Below are 27,087 nucleotides of genomic sequence, written 5' to 3'. Positions count from 1 at the left end.
CCTGCCTGCTGTCTTCCAAGGTGGTTGATTTCTTCCTGTCTACTGCACAGTTTGATGTTAGGCTACTACAGTCATCCAATTGAAAAGGTTTACAGGAAGAAAGGACTTCACTTGAAAATAAATGAAATATTTTAAGATGTATAACTGTATAAAAAGACAATAGGCTCTCTGATAGGTCTTCAGTTTCCAGTCACAGGAGGTATAAAAGCAAAAGTTCAAATTCAATGGGCCTCTGATTAAGATGTTGGAGAGAGTGTTTTCAGTGTTTAGCGGGGGTCCCTGAGGAGTTCTGAGATCCTCTGATCTTAGCAGTATATGGTGCAGGAGAATTGTCTGTATTCTGTCAATCATGTTTTAAATAAATGCTGATTGGCCAGGCAGGAAGAAGAGGCAGGGCGATGCGAACAGGAGAATTCTAGGAAGGAGGAAGGCCATTCCTCCCAGTCCTGCCCGGATCTTGGAAGAAGCAAGATGTGACCTGCCTCACTGAAAAAGGTACCAAGCCATGTGGCTAACAAAGATAAGAATAATGGGTTAATATAAGTTATAAGAGCTAATACAAGGCTGAGCAAATGGGCCAATCATTTTATAACCTAATGTAGACTCTCTGTGTGATTTTCTTTGGGAGCTTACCGGCTGTGGGAACTGGGCAGGACATAAACCCCAACAAGCCGGCCCTCACGTTATACCAACCCTTGAATCTTACCTATGGAAAAACCAAGGCTAGGAATTTGAGGACATAGTACCATGACAGAGTTCCTGATTCCTCGGCCAGGGCTTTCTTCACTATTCATATAGGCTCTCTGAACACACCTTCAAACCCACTGTCTCTGGAAAATTCTCCTTGAATAAGTGGATTTCTGACTGTGACCTGCTTTGCTCCCAATATAACACTGCTCTTCTACAAATCCAAAGTACCACTCATACCCTATAAGGAGGAACATTGCAATTTTTAGGACGAAATGTGTTTCTGCTAGCCTGAATGCAAATGAAACTGACAAAAGTTAGGAGGAACTATCTCAAGGATTTTGCTAACAGCCTCTCCCTTTCATCAGTGCCATTTATGCCCACTTTCTTTTAATTTTAAAAATTATAATATTTGTTTATTTATATAGAGTTTGTATATGTGCACATGTATGCATGCCACACGCACATGGCATGGCATGCTTGTGTAGTTCAGAGAACAATTTGGAAGTGTTCTGATTTTTCCTTCTGGGAATCAAAATCAGGCCATCAGGCTTGGTGACAAGCACTTTTATAGGCTGAGTCATCTCACTGGCCAGATCTACCATTTGTTTTATTACACTTGTTCTTTCATCATTATTACTGGTAAAAGAACACTGCTGAGCAATGTTCTTGTCTGGCTGATAAAAGGCATGTAAGGGTACCAATTGAGATGGTGGATCAGGCAGTGAGGATTAGGGACCAAGAATTCTCAGATGTGTTTTTGTGTGTAAAAGGAGGCAAAAGAGATTCCTATGCCTAAAGGAAGAGCCCCAACATGTTCTATGAGGAATAGCTATAGTAGGAAGCAGAGAAAGCAAAGTATATCAGACTACAGAAACAATAGAGAAAGAAAGTTCAGTTTACTGGGAGGCTATATGAGAATAACATTGAAGAAAGAAGGACCTAGCTGTAGAAGACAACAGATGGTATAAGGGGTTTGTACTTCATCCTACAGCTGCCGGGTGCTACTGAGAATTTCTCAAAAGCAAAGGAGAGGGATAAACTTGATAAGGAGCATTTATTTTTAGCAGTATTCACTTAACATCCATGTGTAAATTTTTGGTAGTAGTGATTGTAGAAGAATGGTTATATGTATGTGTTTATGTATGGAGCCAGTGCCTAGAGATGTGAGAAGAAATGGATAAAACTGGAGCCCTTCTTTGTGACATGGTTATTTAGGGAAAACAATGCACTACATTTTAAAAGCAGAAACCAGAGGGTGTTATTGATGTAAAATCAATTGACCGGTCTTTAGAGATTTGAAGTATTTGGTCAGTTTCACATTTGAAAGGAACTACAAGAACAAGGTGAACATTGATTCCATCTTTTAATTATGCATGAGTATAAAGATCTTATATGCCAGTGACCATCTTTCCTTCTTTCAACATAAATAAAGTAAAATAGTACTAACTGTCGAATGAGCAATTCTGCAAGTTAACAATTCTGAAATGAATTCAGAATCCTGTTTGTGTGAATGTTTGTGTCTCTGTATGAATGTGTGTTTCTTGTGCTTTTTCTTTGGTTCTTTTCCTTCTGTTTGTTTTGCCTTAGCTGTTTTTGTTTTAGCTTATTTTGCTTTGTTATCATTCCTTAGATGCCTATTTATTTTCTAAGGAAAGATAAAAAGGGTGTGGATCTGAATGGGAAGGGAACTGGGGGGAGTTGGGGAAAGGAAAACCATAGTCTAAATGTATTGTATGAGATATCAGACTGGAAGCTTTCACCTAAGAACAACAACAAACAAACAAACAAACAAATAATCACATAAAGCACTGTCCCTAGTTTGTTCCTTTTCACGCCCCCTTCCAGACTGAATTCTTACATAAAATTTGTTGTACACTGCTGCATAGCCATTTGTGCAACTGTCATTAAACTTATGTGTGAAATAAATATGCTTTAGCAGAAAACCAAGGCACATAAAATGAAACAAAGGTGTTGAAATATGCAGTTAAAAATAAAAATATTCCCAAGCTGAGCAGAGTTTGTACCTTCTTACCAGCCGTCTTCCACCCACTCCTTCCTAGGTCATTTTCTACCCAGGCTGAACTTGCTTCCTTTTACAGGAAGTAGATGGAGGCAGGGATCTGAACCCAGAGCCATGAGCTTTCATCTCCCTCTGATGCAAATATGACATGAGGACCCAATGTCCTATTTGTAAATGCTAGATTCTTCTGAAGATTATTTCATTTTGGAAACGTGGAGTGAGGCTAGAGTTTTGATACAGGAGTGTCTAATTCAGATGAATGAACCAGTTTTGCCTACCTGATTCCTCTCCTTCCTAATGAAATGTAGTGCTATACTTTGAGTCTTCAATGGCAACCACAGATCCAAGACTAAGATTTGGCATGAAGTGCTCCTGGGGAAGTGTTCCTGGACCTTTAGAAGGGAGGGGTTAAAGATAGAACGTTAGGCCCCAGGCAAATTTCCCTTGAGAGGGAATATTGCAGCTCTGATCCCATTTTTTTCTTTCGTGACTTCCTGGCTACCTGAAAGTAGTCATGCCATCCGTCCCCCCCCCCCCCCCCCGCCCCATAACATACTATATCACTAAAGTCTTTCTAAAAGAAATAAATAACTATATACAAATAAAAAAATCTTAATTAGTAAAACATGCAGGCTGAGGTTGCTGCTTACTCAGCTGTCCTTGTTAGTGCTTAGTGTCTTAGTCGATTGCTGTGAAGAGACACTGTGATCACGACAACTCTCAGAAAAGAAAACATGTTCCATACTTTCTTCATCCATTCTTCCGTTGAAGGGCATCTAGGTTGTTTCCAGGTTCTGGGATGTTCTATTGGGATCTCACCAAGGCCAGCTGGCCTAGGTCTGAAAAAGCATGGGATAAATCCGGACTAGCTGAACATAGCGGACAATGAGGAATACTGAGAATTCAAGAACAATTGCAGTGGGTTTTTGATCCTACTGCACGTACTGGCTTTGTGGGAGCCTAGGCAGTTTGGATGCTCACCTTACGAGACCTGGATAGAGGTGGGCAGTCCTTGGGCTTCCCACAGGTCAGGGAACCCTGATTGCTCTTCGAGCAGATGGGGGGGGGACTTGATCGGGGGAGGGGGAGGGAAATGGGAAGCGGTTGTGGGGACGAGGCAGAAATCCTTAATAAATAAATAAATAAATAAAAAAGAAAAGAAAACATGTAACTGGGGCTGGATTACAGTTTAAGAGGTTTAGTTCATTGTCGTCATGGAGAGAAACATTGCAGGACATAGGCAGACATGGTGCTTTTGAAATAATTGGGAGTTCTATATCTGGGATGTGCATGCAGCAGGGAGAGAGAGAGAGAGAGAGAGAGAGAGAGAGAGAGAGAGAGAGAGAGAGAGAGCGAGCCCCTGGACCTGGCTTGAGGCTTTAAAACCTCACCCCCCCAAGTGACATACTTCTTTGAACAAGGATATACTTGTCCAGCAAGACCACATCTCCTAATACCTCCCAAGTAGTGTCACTACGTGATAACTAAGCATTCAAACATATGAACTATGGGGGCCACTCTTATTCAAATCACCACACTAGCCATGTCTAAAGCTAACCAGAGCTCCATACAATGAAAAAAATTACTCCCAGCACCCAGAGCAGACAGTGAACATGGTAAATGCAGGGACTCCTTGCTGCTGAAGATACTAAGGCTATATTACAGTTGAATGATTGCTCAGCTCTAGTCAGGACATTTATACCAACCCTTATAAGACTTAGAGAATATTGCAGAAAAGGGAGTGAAAATGATGTAAGAGCCAGGATCTAAGGAGGAAAGATGTGAAATGTTATCCTCAGGGCACGACAAAGCTGCTACAAATTTCACAGCAGCTGCAGTTAGGTGCACTGGGCCTGCCTTGCCAGCAGCTCATCATGGAGTGGGGAGGAGCTCAGAAGAATCCAGCCTTCCCTAGGGAGGGATGGTGTTTGTCTTCAGTTGTATCACAGTGAGCCCACCAGGTTCTAGTGCGTCATCCAAAGCCTTCAAACCAGTGACCACACAGATTGTCCTGGAAAATCTGTAGAACACAGAACAAAACAAGGCACAGATATGGGAAAGGGACCTGATGATATGAGTCATCACCTGATGACTAGGGTGAGAGGGAGGAGTAAACAAAATCACCGAGTCCACCTAGGAATTTATCAAGCAACAAATTTCATCAATAAAAAAGGAAGCTATTGTAACAATTTGCTCTTACTTCTTCAACTTTCCTTAGACATGTCTGAAGTCATGCAAGCATTCTTCATGCCCTCGTGTATTAAAAGCCTGTGATTTGACATCCTGTGAGTATATACTGTTAAGCATGTTAGTAACAATGCACTTATCATAAGTATATAAAATGGGCTTTATAGTCTGTTCCTTAAATGTTGTAATACTTATTTAATCTTTACTAGTAACCACTGTTGCTTTTATTCTGTGATTACTAAATATCAGGTACCATGCTAAGCAATTTACATGCAGTAAGATTTCAATGTAGCATGCAGATGGAATAGGGATGGTCCTCACTTTTCACTTTAGAAATTGTTGGAAAAGATTATTAATTAAGTAATTAAGATCATAAAATTGGGGCTGGAGAAATGACTCCACAGTTAAGGGCACTGGATGCTTTCCCAGAGGATCTGGGTTTTATTCCCAGCATCACATCTTAGAACCACCTGTAACTCCAGTTCTTGGGGAACCACACCCCATTCTGGCCTTTGTGAGCACCAAACATACATCTGGTATATATTCATATATGCGGTAAAACACCAATACATAAAAAGTAAAGTTAAATAAAGCTTTAAATGAAGATCATAAAGTTTCAAACTGTGATCTGGAATTAAGATCAACCTCATTCTTGTGCCTGAACCAATAACCGATGCTCTGCTTGCTATTTTAATATTGCTCCTTTCAACTCCCATATACATTTTGTTTTAGCAGTGGTATTAGAACTTCAGAATTCTTAATGGGAGGAATCAATGGGGGGACAAACAAGCCCATGGTTGACACTAAATGTATGACTCCTAAGGGAATAAGTTCCACTGGGAAACTCCTGTGGCCAAACCTTTGGAAGAGTCTATAAAATAAGAAATTACTTATTCCTCCTCTGATATGCACCGTAGGCTCCCAGTGTGTAGAAAATGCTTGCATAATGCATGTTTCCCCCCTTTTTTTCAGTGTTATAATAGCTTTTGGGGTAGAACATGGAGGTGGGTAATCAGTCACACACAACGCCTGACTTTAGGAGGTATCTATCACGTTCTTAGATGTTCTTCAGTTTCTCTCTTCAAATTCTTATTTTAGAAATTTATTAATTATGCATACAGTATTCTGTCTTCATGTATGCCTTCATGCTAGGAGAGGACACCAGATCTCATTATACATGTTAGTGAGTCACCTTGTGTGGTGCTGGGAATTGAACTCAGGACCTCCATAAGAGTAGCCAATGCTAGCCGGGCGGTGGTGGCGCACGCCTTTAATCCCAGCACTCGGGAGGCAGAGGCAGGCGGATCTCTGTGAGTTCGAGACCAGCCTGGTCTACAAGAGCTAGTGCCAGGACAGGCTCCAAAACCACAGAGAAACCCTGTCTCGAAAAACCAAAAAAAAAAAAAAAAAGAGTAGCCAATGCTCTTAACCTTTGAGCCATCTCTGAAGCCTCTCTTCAAATTTTTAATGATTGTTGAACAATATACCCATATTTTCTTTCTTTTTCTTTTTTTCTTTTTATTTTTTCAAAGTAGGGTTTCTCTGTCTTGAAAATTTCCTGATATATGAGCTGGGATTTAGATCTATTTCTTTCAACTCTAGAATTTACGCCATAAGTAAAAACTTCATATATGTAATTTAATAGATATCTAGATGGATTATATACTGTTTCACAAGTTTAGAGGTAAGAAATTTCTCAAAATCCTGGCTAGGGCTATCTTATCTCCATGATGCCCACTTTGAGGTTAGCAACTTGGCCTAATCCCCACACGGATGATCCCAGCATTGAAGGAATCCCATGCGGTTTGATCATGAATGTGCTTAGAAACAGTGCTCCACCATTGATGGTTGTATTTCATTCACCATGTGCATATGGTTATGGAGCGTAAAATTTAAAGCTAAAAATTTATTTATCAGTTCCTTATACTTCATTTCATTTCATCATATCACAAACGTCTTTCATATCTTCACATTCCTGTGGCTTAACCTCTGCTCTCATCCCAGACCCTGCCTGAGCAGTTTGGCAATTTTTTAAAAGGCAATAGTCCACCTGGATTAATGTCCTCTGAAAGGTTTCACTAGATTTGTCAAACTGCTCTAAGGCTAATTTATCCAGGCACTCTAAGGCTAATAGATGGAAGCATTTTAAAAGGTACGTGTGTGCATAGCCTTCAGTAACATCATATACCTCCTTCACAATATTAGTGACAAATAGGAAATAAATTGGAATTATTCCATTTATTTTCCAACTACTCTATTCTTGACTAGCTATTCCTAATGTACGTGAATGAAGGCTGCTAATGGCAACAAGGTCAGAAGTCTGCAAGGCTCTTGATACAGGAGCATCACAGGGAGGTGGTTCCTTAAGAGCAAGAAAAGCGCAGAGTATATCTGAATGTAAGGATCTACCAATGATGATATGGTGAGAAGGCAAGTTTCTATTTCCCGATCTGCAAAGAAAGATGCTGTGGGATGATCTTTCTGTATGGGATGAATATGTGTTGCTTTCATTGTGCATAAAGAAAACTACTTTGTCCTAAGGCAAAGCAGGATAGACCCAGGCAGTCAATCCCAGCAGAAATACAGGAGAAGAAAGGCAGAGTCTGGGAGATGCCCACCAGCCTCCAAGGAAGCAAGACAGGTAAAAAAATGAGTTAACAACCCACAAACCTTGTAGCAAAGCATAGAGAAGCTATGGTTTAATTTAAATATAAGAGCTAGTTAATAATAAGCATAAGCCATTGGCCAAACACTTATAAGTGATATTAAGCAACTGAGTGGTTATTCTGGAAATGGCAGGTGGGAGAGAAACCTCTGATTACAGAAAAAGAATTGGCTTCCTCATCGAAAAGTAAATAGGCTTTGGAGTGGGGATGACAGACATAGCACTAGAAAGAATAGTGGTAGTGTATAGACTGTATACACAGATATCCTGGGATGACATTCTGACTTATTTTTTTTGGTTGGTTGTCCTTGAAAAAGTTCCTTAAATATTTTGCTTTGATTTTCTCATTTGTGGAAAAGGGCCAGTGTTAGTACCAACATCACAGCATTATAAAAGTAAAATGAACACATACAATACAAATTTTAGTAGTGTGTGTCACTAGACATGCTTAATTCGTTACAGTTACTGTTCATATTGTGGTACATAAGTGAGAAAAAGTCAAGTCCAGCATTTGCAATTAGGGCACTACTCAGTCCTGAGGCTCTGCAGAAAACCCCACGTATTATTAGTCCCTTAACCATTTCACTACTGAGTCACTATCTGCTTTATCTGACTGGACCGCTAATGAACGGACTATTCCCTCCTTGCTCCTCATCTTATACCCCACCCCTTCCTCAGCTCCTATCTTTTTCACAGTATTTTACCTAATCCACAAGATATAGCCACAGCTGCACAGCACTACATAGCAGAGCTATTCATCATTTAAACTGCACCCTCTATCCCCAGCTCCCACAGGTGCACAAGTACTTTTCCTCTTGCTTGTTCCAGGAGCACTGAACATAATAATGGCATTGGCAATATATAGGATTAGAGCAGCTTCTCAGGTCCACTTTGTGTCCAAACAGGCCACCTTTTCCATATTTCTATGTGCCTTTTTTTCCCCACAATAGAATATTGTGCTCTGGCTGGTCTTGCATGTCCCTCTCCTACTAGCTGCCGAACAGTGAGTATGGTTGGCTTTCACTGACTGAGTGAGACATCCATTACCAGCAATTCAAAGCCCTTCTCTTTCTGCTCTGTATGGGTGCCAAATCACAGAAAGAGTCCCTTTCCTACATGACAGCCACTGCAATAATTTCTGCCTCAGAGGTCAGTGTAATATTCCAGTATTGCAACATGAGTGATAGGAATGCATCTGCCTGAGCTGCTCAGTTCATTTGGGTGCCTGTGTAAAAATGTGAGTTATCCTAACAAATGGAAATTTTTCCACATAGTTTGAGTCTGGGTACTGATTCACTGTACAGAGAACGAGACTATATTAAGAGCTCAAATTTATCTGAATATCTTAAATTCACTGTAACGTTGGTGCAGGGCTCTGGGCATTGACTGAAAACAATAGAAAACAGGCCTATTACTCGCTGGAAATTCAGTTGAAGAACATGAGTACCATCTCTTCATTTTCATTTACCAGTTCACATAATGGCTATACTTTGAAGGTCGTTGAGCATCTTTTAATCTTGAATATTCCTTCACATTTTGAAAACTCTTCCTCCTTAGGATCACCCTTGACTTAGCTAAAATCCTATTGTGAATCCTGATGCAAGTCAGCCCTTCTTTCCTGTCTGAACATTAGTTTCTCTTAGAAATGTACAATGATAGACCACTTTTGAATGTCTTCTTCAATAGAGTAGCTGAGATAATCATTTATTATATACTCACTTACTGATAAAACACAAGATGCTATCTTTTAGGTCTAAAAAGACATCCATGACATGGGAAAAATCTCTGTCCCTAAAACGAACAGGATTTCATGGACCAGCGCATTAAGTAGAGGACAAGATGCACTCATGAAATCAGATGTAACCTTCTGCAACTGAAGACAACTGAAGTGAAGTCATGGCTGTGATCCCTAAGATGGCATGGCAAACTATAGAGGACAATGACCTTGCAGTTGGAGAATCTGCTCTCTAGGCCTGCTCTGCTATTGATTGTCTAGATGGCCAAACCATATCTCCTCTCAGGATCTTCCTTTTTACCATGTTTTAAAAGCAAATGTTTGACTAAGTATCTTCCAAGGTCTTCTAGTTTGGGTATTTTGTTGTTGTCCATGGGGACTTCAGATACAATGTAACTCATTAGAGACACACACTGTTTTCTTAGACCAGTGTGTGCTTACTAGAGGGAACAGGTAAATAGAAGGATGTGGCAGTCTTCTCTGCTCTTACCAGTCACTTAGAGATTATTATTGTCAGCAGGGTCGCCTTTGTGTCTAGATGATAGCATAGTTGTAATATTGCTCTATTTGAATAAGAATACCATTGACAATCTTAAAAATCTAAAAAGATGTGGGTTCTTCATGGCTGCATTGTATGCTACCACTCTAAAGGGAGTAGTGTGATCTCATGAGCTCATAGGTATAGAGGGCTAGGTAAAATAGAAGGCACGATAGAAACAAGAACAGTTGTTAAAATAGCAAAACACTTATCAGGCCACAGTCCTAATGAAGCACTGTGCTTGGTTCTTGTGATTTTCTCTTGAAATAGTAATCGATCATAGCAATCATCTAACCATAGGATGATTACCCAGCACATTGTATTTATAATCTCCTTCCTGCCTAAGAGAAAATAATTGGTTATCTAGCCTTTTATTCCAGGAACATTTAATTTGGTTTCATTCTTTTTTAGACTTTCCTTTTTAAAAATGGTATTTTTAAAAACTGTAATCTGGTTACCTAGTGCCTTGCTAAAGTGATTAAAATTGATTAAAATGAAGAAGCAATGCTTTTTAAAGGAAGAGGAAAATTATTGGATTTGTAGGTTTTAGATTATCTTTCAACAAAGAATAAATTCACTTGATCTTGATTGGTTAAAGGAAAGGACACTCTAAACAATTTTAAACTTATTCAAAGTCTAAACTGTGTTTTCTGGGATACCATAGCACGAAGTCATCACTGTCACTTTTGTTTTATAAGCACAGATATTTTGCAACACATAGATAATGTGCTTTATAGAGGCTTTTAAAGTATAAGCACTTACATATTTATTTTCTAGTGTCTTTGATAAACACAAATAAAAAAGGTTTAGTAGATTCTGAAGCACTGGCATTTTCCAATTTGAATACAGAGGTTTATGATCTCAAAGCCTTTTGTTTACATAACCAAGAAGTAGCAGTAATACATTCATTATATGTTCTCCGTGCCATGTATCACACAAGATTAAAAATAAAAAGTGTGTATAAAATAGATGAAATATATTTCTCTTACTTCAAAATGGTGACCACAATGGTAGCCAACCAAAAGAATCCACTGAGTTATGATTCCTCCTTGTAAACAATAGCCACTCCCCCCCCCCAAAAAAAAACCTCGTAAAGCTAAGAGTCATGATTTGTTACAACTACTGAGCTGATTATTGGAATTCACAAATATCTACTTTGGTTATCACTTGCTTTCTGAGAAAATATTCTCAACTTTTCAAAATATATGTGAAAATAAATTCTAAAATTCACCAGATGTCTCTGAGGAAGACACTTTTTCAATGCAAAAAACAAACAAACAGACAGACAAAAAACCCAAAACCAACCAAACAAGCAATCAAAAATAACACACAGCTCTCTTTCCCCTTAAAGGGAATATGAAATTTATTCTGAAACCAAATATGAGTGACCATGGCCTAGGAACACAGATAGAGGTTCCTTCAAATGCTAAGTTCCAATGTAGTAAGAGTTTCATAAAGATTTTTCAAATAGTAATAGAATAAAGAAAGTCATAAATCAAGATATTTTTTAAATGCATTAATGCAATTTCAACAGCAAAGTGGAGAAATCTTTTCTATAAGACCCATGTGCCATTAATGACATTTTAAGCTTTTGGGTTGTTGAAAGCTAGGACTCTTTTTGTGCATTCTAAAACTATTTACCTAATAACCAGGATATTATATCATACACAGAACTGGACAAAAATGGTGATGTAGGGAAGTAAGATAGCACATGATAATTTGGCTTGGAACCTGAAGCATCCCAGCTCTTCACAGTCTTTGAAATTTTAATCAGTCAATTAGCCTTTTAGATGCTTAATATAGCTGTAGCTTTTCTTCTTTTCTCGGAACTTCAGTTAACAATTTTCTTTCTAGATTCTCAGAATTTAGAAAACAGCTAAGAATTTAACATCAGTGATTGTAAGAACTGTTTAAGGCCATTGGGACAATTATTTTAAATCAAGACCATTGTGGTTACCTCCCATCTGGTAGCTATAGCATGTAATCCGTGAGTTGAGATATGGTCCAATTATAGTATACCTAAGCTACCTGAATCTCCTTTGTTTTATTTCTGTTTTTCTGTCTATAACCAGACTTAGATATGAAAATATAGTAGTAGAAGTAAAAAGCCAGCTAAAAATGAAATGTGTTGGATTACCTGTGTCCTATAAAACTACTCTTAGTATAAAATTAATATCATAAGTGCACGTGAGCAGTCAGGGATGTATTCAAATAGAAATGATTTAAAATGCAGTTTAAATAAAAATTGAGTACATGTGACTCTGTATCTTAAATGTTGATCAAAATTTCTTTCTTATTTGGAAAATGCCATGTAATACTAAGCCATGAACTGCACTATACACTTTTCTAAAGAATCACTGTGCCCCAAACTCAGCCACGTGAATGTTTGGAAATAATTTATCGTCATGTAGATGCTGATGCTATTTATAGAATCATTGCACACTATATAAGTGTGTCTTGTATAAGTTTTAAGGTTATCCAAAACATTGTTAAAGCACTTAGATCTTACACAAACCAAATATTTCCATTTATCAATATATATATATATATATATATATGATAAAGGCAAGTTATAGAAGAAAGAGTTTATTTGGGGCTTTCAGTTTCGGAGGGTTAGAGTCTATGAGCATCAAGATGACAGGGAGCATGGCAGTAGGCAGGCAGGCATGGCACTGAAGCAGTACCTGTGAGATATGACTTGATCCACAGGCAGAGATGAGAGAGAGAGAGAGAGAGAGAGAGAGAGAGAGAGAGAGAGAGAGAGAGAGAGAGAGAGAGAGAGAGAGAGAGAGAGAGACTGGACCTGCTGTGGCCTTTTGAAAGCTCTAAGCCCACCCCTAGTGACACACCTCCTCCAATAAGGCCATATCTCCCAATCCTTCCTTAATAGTTCATCAACTAGGGACAAAGCATTCAGAAATATGGTACTATGATGACCATTCTTCTTCAACCCACCACAATGCTTTACTCTCCTATGTACTTTCACAATGATAATTGCTTCATCATGGGCTCCTGAACAACAAAGTTAGCCAACTATGGACTGAAACTTCTCAACTGATGTGTCAAAATAAATCCTGCACCATTTTAAAACTGATTACTTCAGGTATTTTGTTACAGGAATAGAATTCTTTTGACTGAAACAAAGTCTCTTTTTCCTCTAAATCCCTTAAATTTTTTTCATTAAAATAGAATATATAAATGCAAATAAGTTCTAAGGATGACTCAATATGTAAAAGCACACTCAACAAATAATCCTGGGGTTGTCTAAAGGTATAAAATTTAATTTTATCCTTCTGGCTGATATTTCCTTTAAAAATATAATGGTCAAGACTCTCCAGTGTTTCTACTCTATTAAATAAAAAAATAGCTCCGTATTATAAATCATGGCTAATCCAGAAGGAAATACACAAATGCCAATCTTCTGATTTAGAAATTTGTTAACTAACCTCTTTTAATCAGAGAATTAAAGGTTTTGCCTACATAGTTCCCCCTGACACATATAAATGATTCCATGCTCTCACCCACAGTGCCAAGGTATGCCAAATGCACCAATGTCTTTAGGTTTCTGAGACACTTCAAAGAGTGATTTTTGTTCCAGGACTAGAAAATCCTGACTTTGTGTATTTGAAACCAATGGAGAAAGTTGTTAAAGTCTAAGAAGATAAAACAGTCAGAAATAGCAGCAGTCTATAGAGATGGAGAGAGAAGTAAATTATTTGCAGATGTTTTTCATTTCATGAACTCTCCTACTGTCTCCAGGGTGACAGAGCATTATTCTCATAAGAAAAAGGAATGAGCCACTCCTGTAAGGCAGAGCTGTCTATGAAAGATGACAATTAAAACAACCTTCTTTTTACCTTGTACCAAAGATATGATTTATAACCTAGTCCCCAAAGACTGAGAGACCCATGTGCAACTATAAAGACATCTATGCCTTGAGTAATTAATGTTGTCAGTCCCTATTTTTAAAAAGTCAGCTTAGTGTGCTGTGCTGGATATCTGAGCCTTATTTCCATTCGGAGAAGGAAGCAAGGGTGACGACTTCGTTTCACTGCTCCTTTGTTAAGTAATGAGCAATCTGAAGAGATGAGTTGCAGACAATCCATCTGTAAATAGAAACCCCCTTGTTTCTAAGGAGAAAAGTCTGTCATTAGCAGCTCAAGCTTGAGATCAGCATCATGTTTTCTTTGGAAAGCAAAATATTAACTTTCATCTATCAGTAATATGATAGAAATTTATTACAAACTGCTCTACTGGGCTTTGCCTTGTGCTATATAGTGCTGGTGGATATAATAAAATAAACTGGTGCCTCTACCTCAGAGATTTCTGTTCAGATGATGAATGTAAGTATCGGCAGTTTCAGCCAGAGTAAATGAATTTAAAAACTGACTTCAGTTTACAGCTTTGTCTTTGACTTTGGACACATTAATTAACTTTGGCCTCTCCCACTTTCCACTATGTAAAACAGATGCTTATCATTCATCCTGTTTGTATTTATCACATACCTGCTAAATGCTAAGTATCAAAGTAGTCGCATTGCATGAGAAAAAGTCCTTTACTTCATGGAACTTATAGTCTAAATGAAGTGACTGATCACAGTACATATGCAAACAAGTCATAAACTATAATTTGAGAAGCCTATATTGTATGGGCAAAGGGGACAATAGAGACAAATAAAGAGGATGGCCATGTAAAGTTTTGTTAGAAGGTCCTATGAAGACTTTGTTGAGGAGGAAGATTTTAGTTTAAACTCACAAAAAAAAAAAGAGAAGGAATGCCGATATCTAAGGGTTCAGAGGGACAGCATTCTTAGGCAGAAGGGGACAGAAAATACAGAGTCTAAAGCAAATACCCTTCATCTATTGTAGGTAGAGTGAGAATAGAAGTATAAATAGAGAAAATTAAGAGCAATTAGAGGTACAATAAAAAATTAGAAGACATTGTAAACCATGATAAGTTTCAGTTTTATTCTAAATATGATGTGAAAGTGTTCTCATTAGTTTTGTGTCAACTTGACACAAACTAGTCAGGCTTATCTGGAAAGAGAAAACTTCATTTGAGAGAATGTCTCCATCTGATTGGCCTGTAGATAAATCTGCGGAATATTTTATTTATTAATTATTTGTGTGTGAGGGTCCAGTCCACTGTGGATTTTGCCACCTTTGCACAGATGGTTCTGAGTTGTATAAGCAAGTAGGCCAAGCAAGTCTGGAAGAGCAAGCCAGTAAACAGCATTCCTCCATGGAATCTGCTTTAGTCCCTGGTCTGACTTCCCCAACGATGAACTGTGATTGGAATGTGTAAACCAAATAAACTATTTCCTGCCCAAATTGCTTTTGGGGTCTTTATCAAACTTAGAGGGAAGATATTGGTGTTTTAAGTGAGGTGGTGGTAAAGGGCATATATGTGTGTGTGTGTGTGTGTGTGTGCTTTAAATACATTTACATATATATTTAATGTTTAAATATAATTTCAATGTATATTTAAAGCATCTGTTCGTTGTACAGAGAATTGGTAGGAAGGTGGACAACAGTAGAAACACAACAGTTATGAAGCATTTACACTTATTCTGTCATGAAATGATGTTGCCTTAGACCATGGTTGCTATCAGAATGGTGGTGAGATGTGCTCAGATTTGATAAAGAAGTTTGAGGTAAAGCTTAAGTGGTTTCTGGATGAATTGAATACACTGTGCACTTAGGGAGTTGAAAGGGATTTTACAGTTTTTATGAGGAGGCAGCATAAGGTTTGATGTGGCACCGATTGAGTCAGGGTAGTTGTCAAGAATTCTAAATTCGGTTTTGCTTACCTGTTTGTTTTTGATACTTTTTAAAACTAGGGTTATCATTGTAGTCCAGGATACCCTGGAACTAACAAATGTAGCCAAGTTGGCTTCAAATTTGTGGTTTTCCCAGTTTCTGCCTGCAGAGTAATTAAGCTACAGGTGTGCACTTTCCAGACTGGGAGGGTTGTGAGCTCTTCCAGGTATGCAAAGGCTGGCATTCTTGTTAGGTATTTAAGTTAAAATGTTGAAGCAGCAGTTGAAAATATATACTTAGAATTTAAATAGAACACGATAAACTATAAAAAGATAAGTTTGGGGATTTTCTGTGAAGAGATGATTTTTAAGCCATAGAGATGGAAAAGATCCATTTTTATTATTGATTTTTACTGAGCTCTACATTTTTCTCTGCTCTCCTCCCTGTCTCTGCCCTCCTTTTCAACCCTCTCCCAAGGTCCCCATGCTCGCAATTTACTCAGGAGATCTTGTCTTTTTCTACTTCGCATGTAGATTAGATTTATGCATGTCTCTCTTAGGGTACTCATTGTTATCTAGGTTCTCTGGGTTTGTGATTTGTGGGCTGGTTTTCTTTGCTTTATATTTAAAACCCACTTATGAGAGAATACATGTGATAATTATCTTTCTGGGTCTGGGTTACCTCACTCAAAATAATGTTTTCTAGCTCCATCCATTTTCCTGCAAAATTCAAGATGTCATTTTTTTCTGCTGTATAGTACTCCACTGTGTAAATGTATCACATTTTCCTTATCTATTCTTCAGTCAAGGGATATTTAAGTTGTTTCTATGCTCTGGCTATGACAAACAATGCTGCTATGAACATAGCTGAGCACATGTCCTTGTGGCACGACTGAGCATCCTTTGGATATATACCCAAAAGTGGTATTACTGGGTTTTGAGGAAGGTTGTTTTCTAAGATCCATTCTTAAAGGGGGAGGTGTAGATAAAGAGAAGGTCAAAGACTGAACCTGAGTACCTGCAAGACTAAGATGTTAAACAGATTTCAATGATATAAGAAAAAAACAGTTAGTGAGAGAGGAGACAAGAGATATAGCAGAAAATCATGTTTGTGAAGGAAGTGTAAGATGAGGTTAGAGAGGCCATAAGTCACATACAACTTGAGAATTGGTTTACCAAATTAGCTACATAAAAGTTTCTGAGAAAGTAAAAGAGAAAGCCAGTTGAGAAAAGCTGTTTAAGAAGACAACAGAAACCATGGGTGGAGAGACTATGAGGTAGTTCTAGGAGTTTTATTATAAATATGAAATGAGAAATTATGTAATAACAATGCTGATTACTGGAATGCAATGAAAGCATTTTACAAATTATTAAGTTTATAAACAAATAATTAGATTGTTATAAAAATTAATGACTTTCTATTTCTCAAAGTTGATAAACTCACTTTATGCTTTTTCTATATATTCATACTGTCTAAAGTTTATTAATATTCTTTGTTGAGCACTATTCATCTGTGCTTTAAGCCTATTATAATTTTTAGTCCTCAGGGACTTCTTTATACAGAACACAAGGATTTTTCCACAAGCTTTTTGTCATTGCCCACACCATTTTCTCAATCAGCATCAAAGAGATTACACTTCTCTCTCAGCCTATATTCCACGACACATATACAAACCAGAGGGATAATACCTTGACATGAGTCTTTAGTAGAATGCGAAAATATAAAATAGGATGAGTCAAAGTTTTAGAGAGGTAGCTCGAGGTCAGCTTCATGATTAAGAAAAGTGCTGCAGATTAGAAGACAAAACATATTGATTTCTGTTTCTTGTTTTGTGAGATACTCATTGAAGCAGAGGAAAATCAAAATTGCTTTGGAATACAACTCTCAAACAAGCATTGAGAAGTTGACCTGAAGTTGTCAATTTTTTTTCACTATAAGGTGTCTATGGCATATTTTTTGATGAGTTGATCCTATTCATTTGAAGATGAAGGCTGTTAGAGGGGATTCTGCTAACATTGACTTCTAGCATCCACCTGCTATGGAGCTTCTGCCTATCACCAGCTGTCTCTATATTCACATATGGCACTCACAGCAAAAATGAAACTGATTTTGACTTAAAGGAAATTCAATGCTGAATGACATATGAAGTTTACCTGACAGTCTTGATAAAAGTAAAGAATTCTCAGTGTGCCAAAGACAGAAAGATGACCTGTCTCAAGGGAGAGCTCCTGTAATCATCACCCCTAGTTCCTTAGAGCTAAAAATGAAACTCCTAAGTTAGCAAAGAGCAAGCATTTACAATGTGTATTGTAGCGATACATATGTTTATTCATGTCTATACACACATAATACATACATTGTACCACTTAATAACTAAACACTAACTCTGCACAATATTCTTCATGGAGAATAAAGTCAATAGACACATACACTCTGTTGACATATTTATTCCTAGAGCTTATTGTGCTAATTTCCCCAGCTTTTTGCCATGATAAGAGCTTGTGGGGAGAAAAAGAAACATACTTCATGATATTGTATAATTACACAAAATCAAATGATTCTTTTGTGTATTATCAAGATGCAGGACTTATCAGATATCACTGTGTTCTGACAGCTCCAATAAAAGAAAAAAAATAAAGCAAACAAACAGCCTTGGGGAAAAGATATTAACTAATGCAAAATTCATGAATCTGTTGCTCATTCATACCTGCTGTGAATCTAGCAGAGTGCGTGAAACACAATAGTGAGTGATGTTGAACAATTTTGTTTAATCTTCTTAAAAATACTTGGCATCAAGATTATTTAAAATATGGCTTCTTTGTATGGCATATCTTCAGAACAGTTTACCCTTTCACAGAGATTTAAATTTGAGGATATAATTTGGTTCAAACTTCAAATGAGAATCACAGAAGTATTATTACATTCAAATGAACACTCTACTATCAATTGAATCCTTAATTCCCAATAAGAGAGTATTCTGAATTGGTGTCTTGGTTAGGCATGCCTGCCACTCAGCTCACCTGCCTAAGAAAGAAGCTGGATCGGGTCTGCTAGTCATGTGCAAGCGGGAAAGCATGGTGGAGTTTTGCTGCCATACATGGTGACAATTCCAGGCCACATAGCATTCTGTATTGTAGATTTAGCATTTAATCAGACAAAATGTGTTTATGGGCTGCACAGTGCATCCCAGAGTTGAGATTGTGAGCACGGCTCCCAACCAACAGTCCCAGAGCCTTCTGTAAATGTAACTCCACTTCACTGAAAGGCCAAGAGAGTTGGAGCCAGCATCCAGGGATGCTGTCACCACACTGCTTACCATTTTAAAATGTTTTTTTGTCAAAAAAGTATTCCAGATACAGATAGAACAGATTCAGACATAAACCACATCAAACAAGACACAATGTGTTTAAAAATGTACAAAGGCTTTGGAGAGAGAGGAAAAAATATAAACAGTTATAGAACCATAAAAGTAATAAAGAGGAGTATAGATAGTCATAGATTAAAAGAGTAAAGATAATAAATATTAAAATGAAATATCATAAAGATGTAAAATACACAGAGAGTATGGATTATGTATACTATTGTGCTTTCTTTGAATTTTTTGACTGCAGAGAGATATTTAATTTGGGGGGTTGCTAAGCTAAACCAACATATATATTTTAAATGTATCTGGACTTCAAAATTTGGGTCTAAGTATATGTTGCTTTGGAAAAGTGGTTCAGCTTTTGTTTCCACAGAATATGAGAACCTGTAGATTATTTCCAGACTAATGTGGTTTGCTGAAATAATGTCCCCTGAAAGATCTTCCTAAACCCTAAAAATATTTCACCCAACAAACAGCATGAAGCATTTTGGAGAAAACTATGCCCAAATTCTCCAAATGATTGTCTATAAATGTTTGTTTTCATTTAAAAAGGGATATGATATAAAAATGAATACTTTGCATTGATATGAATCTTGGTCTATTGATACAAATTTAAGGTCAATTTTGTTACATTGTATATGTATTTCTGCTCTTTTTAAGAAATTATGTTTATACATCTCATTTAAAATTTAAGGTATAAAAAATGTAAGGTATAATAAAAATACAGATTAATAGATAGTCATCTATAATAATCAAACTTTTAGTCATGTTAGTTAAGTTTTCTAGATGTATAGAGATATATTTCAGATAGATAGGTATTCTTCAAACCTTCCAAATATCTCCAGAATCCTAAACAGTGAGACATGTTCTTTATATGGTACCAAATAATTCAGAGAGGTTGATGAGCATTGAAGAAACTCATTTTGGAACTTGCCTTCAATGTAAAAAGGCTGGTCATTTGGGCAAGAAACTGCTCTTGCCTGGATTGTTTTATGGTTGTAAGAACTGGTCATGCAGGAGCTACAGGAAAGTGATTGCTGAACTTTCCAAAAATAGATGGTTCTTCAGTGTTCCTGTTTCACAGAAGAAACTGCCAAACATTCTGCAGGACTCAGAAGAAAGCAACTGATGAACTTTTCCATTATAAGGCAAAACAGATCCTCAAATTTCCTGCTTCATGGAAGAGTCTGCTGGATAGTATGGGCCTGTAGGCTGAAGATGGATGTCCCAATGTTAAAGAAGAATTTTGGGTGACTGTCCAAGCAGTTTCCCTGTCAATTCTAGAACTTTGGAAGTTGCTTACAATGGACTTCCTATTTACTTAGGTAATACTATGCCTTCTGGAATCTTTGAAGAGTTGAAGACAGATAGTTATAGTTACAGTTTTACTCTATGATAAAAGATAAATTAGATATAAAACTTTAGACTCACAAACATAGGATAGATGATAGAGTGTTCTATTGTTGTCAAGTGTAAGTGGACTAAATATTGTAACTATAATTCTTGCTTGATAACTGTTTTGTATATGTAATTTTACTATGTTAAATTTAAAACCTTCCTTTTTTCATAATATAGAAAAGGGAAGATGATGTGGGGTGTTTTCTGTATATGTGCTGCTTTTATTGGTTGATGAATGAAGCTGTTTTGGCCAATGGCTTTGCAGAATAAAGCCAGGTGGGCAATCTGAACATACATACATACATACATACACACACATATATACATATGTGTATATATATATATATATATATATATATATATATATATAGAGAGAGAGAGAGAGAGAGAGAGAGTAGGAGGAGTAAAAGAGACAACATGTAGCTCCAAAAGGAGAAAGATGCCAGAACAGAACACAGAACATTACCCAGTAAGCCAAAGCCTCATGGCAATACACAGATCAATAAAAATGTTTTAATTTAAAATGTAAGAATTACTTAATAAGAAACCTGAGCTAATAGACCAAGCAGTATTGTAATTAATATAGTTTCTGTGTGATTATTCAGGTCTGGGTGGCTGGGAACAAATGAAAAGTCTCTATCTACAGGTTCATATTGCCAAAAGTAAAAGGAGTCTCCTGGTAATTGACAATGACTGGAATAGAGAATTTAACTACTCCCTGAACAGAACATACTTTCCTAATTGCCAGTCTGCCTCTAAATATCTGTCAAGTTTATTCTTCAAGATTTGATTTTAAAATACTAGGGTGAAGATCTTTATGTTTCACTTTGAATTAGCCTCCTCTCATTTAGATAAACAGATGATCCTTGAATAGTAAGACTCCCTATGCCCTATGTAAAGATTACCTATATCCTGGAGAAGTAATTTCTATTTGTATAGCAGCCACATGTTGTGGCCTGGAGTCAGCGTAAGAGAGGTAGTTACTGCATACCTCTCATTTCCAAACTGAGGGTTTCATATTAGTTCCCCGTAAGTATACATTAGGAACAGGAGAGCTACATTGTAAAAAAAAAGTATGTATATAGACTAGGCAGTTATTCATCTAAGCACTTGGAAGTTACAGGGACAGAAATAGAGACTCCTAGTCTTACCTATAGAAAGCTGGCTCCAACCCATCTGTAAAAACCCTGTAGGAAAGCAGGGGTTGAAAAAAGTGCTTTCAAAATCAAGAAAGTGAGAAAGAGATGTATGCATGTACCTAGTGACACCTTGCTGTATCTTACCCATCAGATAAGTCATGCTTTTCCCTAGGAGAGGGAAAGCAAGAAATAAAGGCAGGACCTTTAAATGTCTTTCTGATGCCACTTTCTCTTGGGGATAAAACAAACGCTCTCTCCTGGAAAAAGAGGACAGAGAAACAGAATGCATTCTCCTGCAAAATTTATTTCTCATATCCAGGATTATAGCATTTTTTCTTTCTTACTCTATGCATTTCAGTTTGTGGCATATTTTCTGCCCCATTTACATCATCTTCCAAATTCAAATATAATGAGTGTATAATATCTCATCATTAAATCACTGATACCTTAGTAGTTAATTTTTCCTTATTAAATATTTAGGTGGCTTAATTTTCTATTCTACACAATATTTAAATGGTCTTTGTATGATTTTAGTTTATTTTCCTATTCTTTTGTATTGTTTCCTGAGAGTGAATTCTTAGAAGCAGGGTTACTATGCCAAAGGCTACCATATACCTAAGTATCAATATTTACTCTGCCATGAGTCAAGGGAAATGTGAAAATGTACTATATTTTTGTTAGCATTGTCTTTAATAAGATTTTGGCTATAATGACTGTGAGAAGCATCACATTCATCTATCACTATTTATCTCGCACTGAGACAGGAGTTCATCATTTTCTGTACATTCTCTGTCCAGCATGCTTTCAGAAGCTGCATGTTTCTGCCCCTCACTTCCACCCCCAGTGCTGGGGCTACAGGCATGTGGAGCCATGTCTGGCTTTTTTTTTTTTTTTGAGATAGGGTTTTGCTGTAGCTTTGGAGCCTCTCCTTTAACTAGCTCTTGTAGACCAGGCTGGCCTTGAACTCACAGAGTCTCTGCCTCCTGAGTTCTGGGATTAAAGGCCTGCACCACCACTGCCCGGCTCTCATGCTGTTTGCAGTTTAGACTCAGGTCCCCATGCTTGCAGACCAAGCAATCTCACCCATCGAGCCATCTACCCCACCAGCATTTTCTTTTGATATATTGTCCAATTCCATTTTTACTTATCTATTGAATATGTTAATATTGTCTCTTAAATGTGGTCTCTTTTCCTCTTCTTTATTATTGGCATATAATCTTTGTACATCTAATGGACTTCATGAACCCATTTTCATACAAATAAACAATGCACTTTGACCATGCTCCTTTTATGGCTACCTTTTCCTTTGCCTCCGCTCCTGATTTTGTCAGTCCCCATTGTGCATCTAGACAATTTCACTTCTACTTTTATGTCATGTATTTGCATGATTTTTTGTAGTTATAAAAATATATAACCCACAAATGAGAGAAAACATGTACTGTTTGTCTTCCTGAATCTAATTTAATTCACTTAATATGATAATCTGTAGTCGTATTTTTGTTGAAGAGGGTATAGTTTCATTCTTCATAGCTGAATAAAATTCATATGTGTATATATATATATACATATGTGTGTTATATATCACACACATGTCACATTTTTCTTTATTTATTTCCATAAAAATCTTTGATACATTTATATTTTTTCATGTGTTATTATTTTGTGTATTTTTGTGCTGATAGGAATTTAGTTTGCTTTATCTTTTTTTCTGTTTTAAATTTTTGAATAGAATCAAAATTAAAAATGCTTTCAAACACTTATTACAATATTATTGGGAAAATAGAGTTATTTTTGAAAATCTTGTCACATGTTCAAAATGGTTTCATGAGAATCAGAGCAGTCTTGAGCTAACCCATAGTTTGTAAGCAGATTAGTTAAGCTCCAATTTGATCTTTCCCTTCCTTATTCATACTGAAAAATTCTCTTTAAGCAAGTAAATATGGATCACAGTGGGAAGTACTAACTTCTAACACTTTCCAAAGAGCACAAACCTTCTGTTATTCCATTCACATAAAATACCAGTTGACAGATGGCACTTGCCAGAAAATAGGGAAGAAAGGCATTCATGTAGAGAATTCTAAAGTGAAATTCTCTCAAGAGAAGTACCTGTATATGTGGTTGGATATTTAAGAGATAAGAAGTCCAACAGTAGTGTAAAAAAACCCAGAAAATCCAACAGGAGAAAGAAATTTCGTTCTTTTCTTTCTTTTTTATTATAACTTAAAAAATACCAATCCAAATTCCCACATCCTCCCCTCCCTCCAGTCCCCTCCCTATCCCTGCACAGACCCTTCCTCCACCCTTCCAACCCTAAGGGAGTGCCATGCACCCTGCCCTGGCTGTGTGGAAATTCCAAGGCCCTCCCTACTACATCTAGGTTGAGCAAGGGTTACATACAAAGAGAATAGGATCCCATGAAGCTGGTATATGCAGTAGAGACACATCCCAGTGTCACTATCAGTGGCCCCTCAGTCTGTCCCTGCTGTCAACCCCCATTAGAGGGGCTTGGCTGTTCCCACACTTTTTCACTCCCAGTCCAGTTGGAATTGGTGAGCTCCCATTAGCTCAATCAAACTCTCTCAGAGGATGAACCCCTCATGGTGTTGAATTCCTTGCTCATACTCTAACTCCTTCCACTCTTCAACTGGATCTTGGGAGCTCAGTCCAGTGCTCTGATGTGGGTCATTGCCTCCATTCCCATCTGTTGTTGGAATTTTGCATGCAAATGTATGGAATTAGAAAACATTTTCATGAGTGAGGTAACCCAGACCTCAAAAAAATGAATATAGTATATACTCACTCATAAGTAGATACTAATCATAAACAAAGGGCAACAAGCCTATAGTTCAGAATCCTAGAGATACTAAGTAATAAGGTGAACCCAAAGAAAAACATATATAGACCCACCTGGAAACTAGAATCAGACAAAAATTGAGAGCAGGAGGACAGGGAGTAGGAAGGAGGGGAGAAGGGGGTGTTGAAGAGAACTTGAGGGAACTGGATAGTCAAGATGGAGCAAGGACAGATATGAGAGCAAGGAAAGAGATATCTTGATTGAGGGAGCCATTATGGAGTTAGCAAGAAACCAGGCTCTAGAAAAATGCCCAAGAACACACAGGGATGAACCCAGCTAAGACTCTAAGCAATAGAGGAGAGGGTGTCTGAACTGACCTTACCCTGTAGTCAGACTGATGATTATCTTAAATATCACCATAGACCTTTCATCCAACAACAGATGGGAACATAGAAATTTTGTTCTTAAACCTGTATCAATTTTTAAGTTAACCATGTTACTTTCATTTCATTGATTATTTGTAACTTTGGGCCTAAATTTCCTTAACATTTTAATAACATAACTGTGTAAGACAGTTTATGAAGTACGCTTTGACACTACTATTCTGATTTTCCATCTGTCCATTCTACTCATTCATTTATTCATTAATTATTTCTTGATATACTAATCCATGGCAGACACACTGTTAGATCTGCAAATGTACTGCTAAATATATACTATTTTATTTATATTTATTAATGAATATGTTTGTAATATGATGCATTATATAATATGTAACACATTGAAATTGTCATATTATGAGTTAGGCACTGGTGACGCATGCCTTTAATCCCAGCACTCGGGAGGCAGAGGCAGACAGATCTCTGTGAGTGTGAGGCCAGCCTGGTCTGCAAGAGCTAGTTCCAGGACAGGCTCCAAAGTTACAGAGAAACGCTGTCGTGAAAAACAAACAAAACAAAAATTTCAGACGATGAATCATATTGTAGTAATTGGGGTGGCGGGGCTGCATTCCCAGCACCCCGGCCACCTGCTCGGCTAGCTTATGCCCCAAAATAATTACACGGACACTGTATTCTTTTAATCACTGCTTGGCCCATTCTCTTCTACGCTAATTCTCACATATTAATTCAGCCCATTTCTAATCATCTGTGTGTAGCACCCCAAGGTGCGCTTACCAGGGAGATTCTAGCCTATGTCCGTCATGGGTCGGAGCTTCATCCCGGGAGCGGGGCATGGCGTCTCTCTCAGGCGTCTGCTCCCCAGAGGAGAGCTGTCGAGTCTCTGAGCTCACTTCCTCTTCCTCCCAGCGTTCTGTTCTGTTTACTCCTCCCACCTATCCTCTAACCAATAAAATGGGCCAGGGCAGTGCCTTTATTAGCCAATGACCTTCCTCCATCATTTCCCCTTTTTCAGTCTAAACAAAAAAAAAGGCTTTAACTTTAACATAGCAAAATTACATATAACAAAACAGTTATCAAGTAAAAGTTACAATAATCTTTATCATAACTAAGGAAAACTATAACTAACTATTCTTAACTCCATCAAAGACTCCAGAAAGATATAATATTACCTAAGTAAACAAGAACTAAGAAACTTCAAACTCTAGAAATGACAAAGACATCTCGCTGCCTGGACAATCACCCAAAGTTCCTCTGTACCGTTGGGGCATCCATCTTCAGCCTTCAGGCCCATGGTATCCAGCAGACATTTCCATAAGGCAGGAAAATTCAAAGTCAGTTCAGTCACTATCTGTTGTGTCCTGCAGAATGTCTCGCAGACTCTTTCAAAATGAATCAGGAACCCCGAAAGATCATCTCACCTTAGGCAAGTTCAGTAGTCCTCTCTCTGCGGGTTCTCTGTGTCCAGTTTATGCAATAGTCCAGGCAAGAGCAGTTTCTTGCCCAAATGGCTATCAAACTCCATAAGGATCCTCTTCGATGCCCATCTTCCTCTTGAAGTAGATTGGTGCTGCCAGGAGCAGAGTGTCTCATTGTCATGAAAAGTCCTCAGTTATTAAAACATTAAATGTCCTATTTTGTAATCTTTGAAAGACATGAAGAATGTCTATCTAAAATGTATATCTAGAAAATATTAACTAACATGACTACAAACTTGACTATTATGATTATCTATCAACAACCTATATTTCCTAATTATACATTACATTTTAATAATGAACTACACAATCACAATACCTTAATAAAAATCAGAAACACTTATATATATAACAAAATTGACCTTAAATCTCTATCAATAAAGCAAAATCTATACTAATGTAAATTATTCATACCTATATCATATCCCCCTTTAAATGTAAAAGAACGTTTATAAACCATATTTGGGAACATGGGCGCAGTTTTTTCTCTCCAAACTGCTTCCTGCTGAATGGGGGCGTCGTTAATTAGGTCTTTCATGGTATAACCTGTGTGCTCAGTTGGCAGTTGAGTGAAGCAATTTTCTGAAGATGTTCACTGCAACCCTTCAGGAGGGCGTGGTCCATCATACCAAATCGGAATAGAAGAAATGAACAGCGTCTCATCCTCTGTGAAAACAAAATAAGAAACTCCTTTCCAAAGCATCATGTCCTTAGATCCAAATTTCAAATTCAAGGCATTTTCAAAATATCTATGTTGGATTAGTTCAGCAGCATTTATAAATAAATATCTTTTAGCATCTGTTGCTCCTTCCTCAGCGTTTAAATAATTTAAAAAGAGCATAATAGCATACAGTATCAAGATTCTCTGTGTATTTTCCATCTTTGTACAGCTTTGTTTTAACCTCTATTTCGTTTATTTTTA

The sequence above is a fragment of the Microtus oregoni genome, unplaced genomic scaffold (assembly GCF_018167655.1).
Source record: "Microtus oregoni isolate MIOR12 unplaced genomic scaffold, Mior012 000052F_001, whole genome shotgun sequence".
Lineage (NCBI taxonomy): Eukaryota > Metazoa > Chordata > Mammalia > Rodentia > Cricetidae > Microtus > Microtus oregoni.
Note: the sequence above shows the minus strand (reverse complement) of the source record.